General features: G+C 49.6%; 1 protein-coding gene across 1 annotated transcript in view; it reads right to left on the reverse strand.

Moving 5' to 3' along the window:
• Positions 1-6,486, reverse strand: part of htr1d (5-hydroxytryptamine (serotonin) receptor 1D, G protein-coupled) — a 28,126-nt gene extending 21,640 nt beyond the window's left edge. The window contains exon 1 of the mRNA XM_076978077.1: positions 5,987-6,486. The gene's annotated coding sequence lies outside the window, so the exon portion shown is untranslated. The remainder of the gene's footprint in view (positions 1-5,986) is intronic.
• Between the last annotated feature and the right edge of the window lie 3,225 nt (positions 6,487-9,711).

Consider the following 9,711-nt stretch of genomic DNA (forward strand, 5'->3'; position numbering starts at 1 on the left):
GAGGTGGTGGAGGGGTAGAGGGGGATGGAGGGGGATGAGAGGGGTGGAGGTGGTGGAGGGGTAGAGGAGGATGGAGGGGGATGAGAGGGGTGGAGGTGGTGGAGGGGTAGAGGGGGATGGAGGGGGATGAGAGGGGTGGAGGTGGTGGAGGGGTAGAGGGGGATGGAGGGGATGAGAGGGGTGGAGGTGGTGGAGGGGTAGAGGGGGATGGAGGGGGATGAGAGGGGTGGAGGTGGTGGAGGGGTAGAGGGGGATGGAGGGGGATGAGAGGGGTGGAGGTGGTGGAGGGGTAGAGGGGGATGGAGGGGGATGAGAGGGGTGGAGGTGGTGGAGGGGTAGAGGGGGATGGAGGGGGATGAGAGGGGTGGAGGTGGTGGAGGGGTAGAGGGGGATGGAGGGGGATGAGAGGGGTGGAGGTGGTGGAGAGGTAGAGGGGGATGGAGGAGATGAGAGGGGTGGAGGTGGTGGAGGGGTAGAGGGGGATGGAGGAGATGAGAGGGGTGGAGGTGGTGGAGGGGTAGAGGGGGATGGAGGGGGATGAGAGGGGTGGAGGTGGTGGAGGGGTAGAGGGGGATGGAGGAGATGAGAGGGGTGGAGGTGGTGGAGGGGTAGAGGGGGATGGAGGAGATGAGAGGGGTGGAGGTGGTGGAGGGGTAGAGGAGGATGGAGGAGATGAGAGGGGTGGAGGTGGTGGAGGGGTAGAGGGGGATGGAGGGGGATGAGAGGGGTGGAGGTGGTGGAGGGGTAGAGGGGGATGGAGGAGATGAGAGGGGTGGAGGTGGTGGAGGGGTAGAGGAGGATGGAGGGGGATGAGAGGGGTGGAGGTGGTGGAGAGGTAGAGGGGGATGGAGGGGGATGAGAGGGGTGGAGGTGGTGGAGGGGTAGAGGGGGATGGAGGGGGATGAGAGGGGTGGAGGTGGTGGAGAGGTAGAGGGGGATGGAGGAGATGAGAGGGGTGGAGGTGGTGGAGGGGTAGAGGGGGATGGAGGGGGATGAGAGGGGTGGAGGGGGTGGAGGGGTAGAGGGGGATGGAGGGGGATGAGAGGGGTGGAGGTGGTGGAGGGGTAGAGGGGGATGGAGGGGGATGAGAGGGGTGGAGGTGGTGGAGGGGTAGAGGGGGATGGAGGGGGATGAGAGGGGTGGAGGTGGTGGAGGGGTAGAGGGGGATGGAGGGGGATGAGAGGGGTGGAGGTGGTGGAGGGGTAGAGGGGGATGGAGGGGGATGAGAGGGGTGGAGGGGGTGGAGGGGTAGAGGGGGATGGAGGGGATGAGAGGGGTGGAGGTGGTGGAGGGGTAGAGGGGGATGGAGGGGGATGAGAGGGGTGGAGGGGGTGGAGGGGTAGAGGGGGATGGAGGGGGATGAGAGGGGTGGAGGTGGTGGAGAGGTAGAGGGGGATGGAGGGGGATGAGAGGGGTGGAGGGGGTGGAGGGGTAGAGGAGGATGGAGGGGGATGAGAGGGGTGGAGGTGGTGGAGGGGTAGAGGGGGATGGAGGAGATGAGAGGGGTGGAGGTGGTGGAGGGGTAGAGGGGGATGGAGGGGGATGAGAGGGGTGGAGGTGGTGGAGAGGTAGAGGAGGATGGAGGGGGATGAGAGGGGTGGAGGTGGTGGAGGGGTAGAGGGGGATGGAGGGGGATGAGAGGGGTGGAGGGGGTGAAGCACTGTCAGACAGACTGGATTAGTTCTTCAGGCAGGATGAGCATGACTGTGTCACCATCACTGCACTGGTCCACCAGTAAAGCTCCCCTGAAGCCCCGGTGACACTATCGGTGTGCTTTAATTCCTTTGTGCGTCTCCGTCTGGTGGACACGCGGACTGGACAGGCATTAATGAAACAAGAAGCAGAGCAAAACGGATGAGATGAGAACAGGCGTGTGAGGGAGAGTGGTGGTCTTGCCCTTTAAACATTACAGCAGATGCAGACTAGGGCAGGTGTGTAGAAAAGGACTTGATCTGCACACAGTGAGACATGCTCCAGTGAGACCTGCTCCAACGAGACCTGCTCCAGTGAGACCTGCTACAATGAGACATGCTCCAGTACTGGATATGCAAGCAGTGAGACCTGCTCCAGTGAGACCTGCCTCAGTGAGACCAAATCAAATCAAATCAAATCAAAGTTTATTTGTATAGCGCTTTTCACAAAACATGTTGTAACAAAGCGCTTTACAGGATTTAAAAGGTTAACAATACTATGGGTCCAGAACCCTAATGAGCAAGCCAAAGGCGACAGTGGCGAGGAAAAACTCCCTATGATGGTGGGGAATAGGAAGAAACCTCGGGAGAACCAAGACTCAAAAGGGAACCCATCTTCCATTGGGCGGCCCGTTAACACACAAATCACACAATCAGACTAAGTAAAGGTAAAAATGAAAATTCTGGGTTATGATATTGTCACTGTAAATGTCTGTTGATGAATGCCAGGCTTTCATTCCGTGTCGGAGCAGCGATGCTGGTATTGTAGGCTCCAACTGCAATGTTACTCTCCAGGTGAACCTCGGAGAAAAGATACGTGATGTAGTAAATATGTAACAGATTAATCAAAGGCCAAACTAAACAGATAAGTCTTTAATCGAGTTTTAAACATTGAGACTGTGTCTGAGTCCCGAATAGAGGCAGGAAGATTATTCCACAATTGTGGAGCTTTAAAAGAAAAGGCTCTTTCACCTGCTGAGACTTGCTCCAGTGAGACATGCTCCAGTACTGGATATGCACGCAGTGAGACATGCTCCAGTGAGACATGCTCCAGTGAGACCTGCTCCAGTGAGACCTGCTCCAGTGAGACATGCTCCAGTGAGACCCGTACCAGTGAGACCTGCTCCAGTGAGAACTGATCCAGTGAGACCTGCACCAGTGAGACCTGCTCAAGTGTGACATGCTCCAGTGAGACATGCTCCAGTGAGACCTGCTCCAGTGAGACCTGCTCCAGTGAAACCTGCTCCAGTGAGACCTGCTCCAGTGAGACATGCACCAGTGAGACCTGCTCCAGTGAGACCTGCTCCAGTGAGACCTGCACCAGTGAGACCTGCTCCAGTGAGACCTGCACCAGTGAGACATGCTCCAGTGAGACCTGCACCAGTGAGACCTGCTCCAGTGAGACCTGCACCAGTGAGACCTGCTCCAGTGAGACATGCTCCAGTGAGACATGCTCCAGTGAAACCTGCTCCAGTGAGACATGCTCCAGTGAGACCTGCTCCAGTGAGACCTGCTCGAGTGAGACATGCACCAGTGAAACCTGCACCAGTGAGACCTGCTCCAGTGAGACCTGCTCCAGTGAGACATGCTACGTGCATTTGTAGACTTGTTGTCTCTGACAATGATGAATCCCTGAGGCTGAATCACTCAAGTTGATCCACTCAGCCACTGAGTTTCTGTGCCAGCACTGTGTCCTGAAAACAGCTGTTGTTGGCACATCACAAGCACAACAACGACCATTTCAGTGATGTCCCATGAGCTGAAATACCAGGCCAGAAGAAAGATGACAAACCAGCATTCAACACTTTAACCGTTGGCACCTTCATTCTGGTGGATTTCGAGGAGTGTGTAATTTATGAATTATGTTGAAGTTTTTTTTCAGTATCTCAATAGTCTTAGCCATAAGAATTCATTTCCCTCTCAGCACTCAATTCTAAGGCATCCGAGTTCCATTTTGCAGTCATATCTGAATAAAGACCTGCTCTGTCTGGGAGGGAGATGCGTGGTACAGACTCATCTTCTTCTCCTTGGTTCTCTTCCAGAGATTCTTTAATTTATGGGTAGGAATGAGAGCTGTGAGGCTGCAGGTCAACGCAGCAGCTCTTTAAGAACACTGAGTACCTGGTCAAACGGCAGAGCGGAGAAGACTTAGTCGCTGCTCTGATACCTGAACATTTCAGGTTCCTCTCTTTTGTACCTGAGCAATCAGTGGTTGAGCTTAGCTTCACAGACACTTGAGCTGGAGATGATATCTACAATGCAGAGTGTAGAAAATCAAGCTCTTGAGAATGTCTCCGATGCTGCAGTATTGGTAGACTCTAAAGGTGTAAGAGAATAAATAAATAAACAACCCTCTACTCTCTAAACAACCCTCTAGGTGGATCCGTATCTGGGAATGACGGGGAAGGTGTGTGAGATTTGGAAGCATCTCCTGGCTGGAACTGACCCACTCCTCTGAAATGTGCTGTATGATGTTGCAATGACAGCTTCTCAGTTCTGTCAACTGCTGACAATTCCATGCAGGAGCACACAGAGGATCCCGGCGTGCCGCTGCTCTCCTGCTGTGATTCTGAGCAGGCTGGCGCCTGGTTCTGACAGTGCAGCCGTGGCCAGAGATCTTTATTCTGCAGCAGGTGAATACAAGCATCTGTGGAGGTTCTGATTAAGGGAGAGGATCTTTCTCCTTCTGATGTGGCTTCTGGCCTCTGTGTGTGTGTGTGTGTGTGTGTGTGTGTGTGTGTGTGTGTGTGTGTGTGTATGTCAGTATTCCTTTTATCACCTATTCATTTTATTTCATGTTATTTCATTAGTCTTTATCCATGTTATATTCAATAATGTGTTCAATAAAATGCACAATACATAGTTGACAAAAATCAATCAATAAAAAACCCCCAGCAGTTTTAGTCATTCTTCATATTCATATACCACATGCCTGTGGTCCACCTGAAGCAGACAGTGCCTGGTGTGCAACAGAATGTCTCCTCATACAGAAAGGACGTCCTAGACCTACACTGACAGGACAGGTTTGGGAGCGTAGAACAGCGCTTCAGACTCTAGTGGCATAGGTGTGATGTGTGTGTACACCAGCAGGTCCTCACACTTCTCTCCTGAAACACGTGTCCCTGACCTCTAGGGTTAGGTGTTCACCTCCCAGGATGCAAAGTTTCTGGAGTCGCTTTCCCAGAATACCGTGGCTGGGGTTTTTAAGACTGAACAGTCTGAGAATAAGACAAAGAGTGACAGTGAAGAGAGGAGAGAGAGAGGGGGGGGGGGTGAGAAAGAGGGCAAATGAAAGAGAATATCTCAAGATGAAGAAGAAGAGAAAATCAACACCGACTCTGTGAGAGTGAATGTGCCCACAGCTTGTGCCGAGGCCAGTGGGCAAGGCTCCCGTACAGTGGCGGCGTGTGGCTGTGTGCTATAATTACCTGTTATCACCGAGTCCGTAAATCACTTCTCTTAGCGAGCCTTACGTGTGCACGCGCACACTCACTAACTAAACACCGAATACTGCTGCTCGTGATTACAGCACGGGGAGCGCGTGAGGCGGACAGCGTTGATCACTGCAGTTCAAGGACATGTTTTGAATGAACATGTGAAGAGGTTTCATTTTAAATGGCATTTTAGTGTTACTGGGACTCTACTGTAACTGAATTGTGGAGTCCTCGCGTGCGTGCATCTTTGAGAATAGCAGGTATCTCACCAAACTTCATGCCTTCTGCTTTGTTCTCTTGTGATGGTTTAAGCCTCTTGTGGTGACGCAGAGTAAAGAGTCGCGCTGATTAACATGTACAACGTTAAACCCCTTCGCTATTCGGATACCTCTAGATGGACCCAAATGAACTTCAACATCCTAAAATCGAATTACATATTCTGGATTATGCTGTTTGGGAATGACAGGAATCATAGAAACAAGTGGATACGACAGATAGAAAACCAAAAAGAGATGCGAGTGGAATGAATTCATCCATCTCTCCATCAGCTTCAACGTGCACAGCGCATTTATTCCGTCATACCGTTTGTAGCTTTGCGCCAAACCCGCTGTTCTTTGAGACAGACTAAGGTTTGTCCAGATTAAATCAACTACTGAAGTGCAATCGGGATGCAAATAAGGGCGGTGGAAAAGAGCCTATAAAATGATAAACACAGGTTGAAATATTGTTTTCGGTTGCATCCCATCATAAACTTCATTAAAATTTCGAAGCGTTCGCTTAACGGATTGAAACTCAAGTCTCGAGTCTCACTCTTTGCAAACTACAAAGAACTCAAAGTTATGTAGAGTTGGTTTGGCTTACTCGGTCCATTAGACAGAAACGCCGCTCCGCTGCCCCGAGAGAAGTTGCATCATATTACAGGCGTGCGTGGGTGGTGTGTGTCCATCTCAAATCCACATCCCATCATATATATATATAGAAGCTCCCACAGCCCTTCTGATGTGAGCCTGGTCCGCGTGGCTCAGTCTTAGTCCACAACCCGTAGGTGATCCAGCGCACAGTGTCGCGCTAGTGCGTCGCTTTCATTTCGAAGTGGCTTGAAAAGTGACTCGGTCGGTTAAACGCGGTACACGACGCCTTCACCAGAAGACGCAGGGAACAAACAAACAAACAAAAAAACTCCGCAATGAAACAAAATAAAAATAGACTGAACATACACCGACGCCTCTGCGACCCGCCCCCCCACAACCCAAAAAGCGCACTGTCCCGTTTGGTTCTGCAGGACGCGGGACACGGGACGGGGACGTGTCCTCTGAGCGCGCGCTGTTCTTCCGTCTGCATGGGTTGCGCGCGCAATCCGGTTGAGGCGGTGGGTGCTTTGAGCTCTTCTGCGACTTATAAAAGCAGGAAGTTTTTTTTCTCGGGGATCTCATTCTATTATGAGAAATGTAGCAGCGCTATAACGGTATGACACGTTCTGTTACTCCCTCGGTCTTTCCTCCCTTTCAAGAGTTATATACTATCAGACTCTGGAGCACCCTCATCAAACCCAAACGTCCTGAAGCATCTGTCCTGGTTACGCACACGTAAACCAGTCTGTAGTGAAACTGGAACATTCTGTGTGAATGATGTGAACGTCATTATGGTCAGATATTAGACTGCAATCACGAACACAGTAGCTTAATCTTTCTTGAATGATTCGGGGTTACACAAACCCAAACACGTCCCATGCGGCTGCGTTATTTACGGATTTAGACTCAAACACAATGAGAAAGTTTACCGAGGTGCCATGTTACTGCCCGGATTCATTACCACTCTCTGGATGGGTTTAAAACACCGGGCGCCTCCGTTTCTCGGTGCTAGTCACAGATCGCCCTGTCCGTTTCCGTAATGAGAAGATAACAACATGGAACAGAAATCTAAATGGAAAAGGCGCGCGCGTGCTTAAGTGCGTCTTTCTCTCTACACCGCTGTGTGTGTGTTCCTGCACGGCAACATTTCTGGGAACCATATGCATTTATACATAAGTGCCGATTCAGCAATCTGAACTCTTTTATATTATCTTCAAGAATTCAAATGCATAAAAATGAATGAAAAAGAAGAAAGAGTTCAGTTTGACTACACGTTTGAACACATGTCCCGATGCAGTGTACGGTGGACAGGCAGTGACGAGAGTCCATGTGTAGAAATTAATCTGGAAATTATCTAGGCATTAAAGTAGTTTAAGCATTCAAAGAACATGGAAGCTCAGGTTACATTCTAGAACCTCAGGTTACATTCTAGAACCTCAGGTCACATTCTAGAACTGTATCAGACTGTTTTTGGTGATGTGTTTCCTCTAGCATCACTGTAAAAACACACAATGGCAACCACACACACTCATGCACTCATCCGTCTACATTACCCTTCAACCACACACACTCATGCACTCATCCGTCTACATTACCCTTCAACCACACACACTCATGCACTCATCCGTCTACATTACCCTTCAACCACACACACTCATGCACTCATCCGTCTACATTACCCTTCAACCACAGCCAGGGATTCTGCAGAGTTTCTGTACAGACCTTTTTTCCTAGTAATTGAGCAACACCAACACCCCCCCCCCACCCCCCACATGCACGCACACACACACACACACACACACACACACACACACACACACACACACACACACACACACACACACACACACACACACACACACACACACACACACACACACACACACACACACACACACACACACACACACACAAACACACACACACACACACACACACACACACACACACACACACACACACACACAGTCCAAGGAGAGCTCTGCTAGTGGTGCTTGTATTCTCCTTACCCATTCTAATGAACCATCTCAATTCCCATGTGTCCTGGAACTAAGAAATTGAAGGCGTGTTTTTTTAACGAGGTCCTCCTTTATGCTCGTTTAGATGGGATTTATAAACACAGAACTCATTAAAGTTGCAATATGACAATAATTTGACAGTACATCCTTAAAAGGTAACAATTTATATGTAATTTGCCATTCAGGAATATGGAAGTAATCGTTAGCCTTTCTGCTGTTATATGAGCATTCGTTAAAGGAAGAGTTGTATAAATATAACACCAAAGCAGTTTCTTCCAGTAGAGTAGAAAAATCTGCAAAGCACTTCATGTGTTGAAGAATATATGGTCTTATGAACATATATGCAGCACTAACAGCATTTCGAAAATGTCAGCTTGTCCCTGAGATTTACACTAAAAGCTGTTAGAGCAGATCTCCCATCCACACACAGGTACGCAGAAGAGCGTAATCAGGACCAGGAGGGGCGGCAGACCGAGCCCACTCTAGGCAGGCGTCTTTGATGAAAAAAACATTGGCTATGTCATCGTTATCTGCTCCAGAGCAGGGCAGGTTGTCCCCTGCCATCTGGACTGAGGTAGCAGAACTGTAACTGGTGCAGAGATTATTGGTTCATGTCCCATCAGATTTTCATCGTAAAAATGATAGGACGCATCATTCACATATGACTGCAAAGTCACGGCTCTTGGCAATGAGGCACGTGGACATGCAGAGTCCTGCAGAACCGCTCCACAGGTAGAATAGAATCACTCCACAGGTAGAATAGGGTCACTCCACAGGTAGAATAGAGTCACTCCACAGGTAGAATAGGGTCACTCCACAGGTAGAATAGAGTCACTCCACAGGTAGAATAGGGTCACTCCATAGGTAGAATAGAGTCACTCCACAGGTAGGATAGGGTCACTCCACAAGTAGAAGTCACTCCACAAGTAGAATAGGGTCACTCCACAGTTAGAATAGGGTCACTCCACAGGTAGAATAGAGTCACTCCACAGGTAGAATAGGGTCACTCCACAGGTAGAATAGAGTCACTCCACAGGTAGAATAGGGTCACTCCACAGGTAGAATAGGGTCACTCCACAGGTAGAATAGGGTCACTCCACAGTTAGAATAGGGTCACTCCACAGGTAGAATAGAGTCACTCCGCAGGTAGAATAGAGTCACTCCATGGTTACAGTGGAGTCACTCCATGGTTATAATAGTCACTCCACAGCTTGTTAAATTTGACAGGGATTCAGTTTAATACTTTCTTCTCTCTTTTTCCAGATACCAGTGGTACCTATACTGCATTTCTTTGCTCCGTACTTGTGACATGTGCAATGACAATAAAGTTGAATTTTATTCTATTCTATTCTAATTGAGTAAAACCAAAGACTTCCCTCAACACAAGTACACACACACACACACACACACACACACACACACACACACACACACACACACACACACATGCGCGCGCACACATGTACGCACACACGCACCTGCACGCACGCACACACACACACACACACACACACACACTTCCAAAGAAGATTCTAGGGAGCAACTGCAGTGTACTGTAGTAAAATATCTAATGTTAGTCACCTTGTTTATTGTAGTGGAGTAAACAAGGTATGTGTGTGTGTGTGTGTGTGTGTGTGTGTGAGAGAGAGAGAGAGATAGAGAGAGAGTGCAGGTACATGCACGGCATACATACAGTCATGGTCTGCATGTCCTGTGT

The sequence above is a fragment of the Brachyhypopomus gauderio genome, chromosome 17 (genome assembly GCF_052324685.1).
Source record: "Brachyhypopomus gauderio isolate BG-103 chromosome 17, BGAUD_0.2, whole genome shotgun sequence".
In the NCBI taxonomy this organism is placed as follows: Eukaryota; Metazoa; Chordata; class Actinopteri; order Gymnotiformes; family Hypopomidae; genus Brachyhypopomus; species Brachyhypopomus gauderio.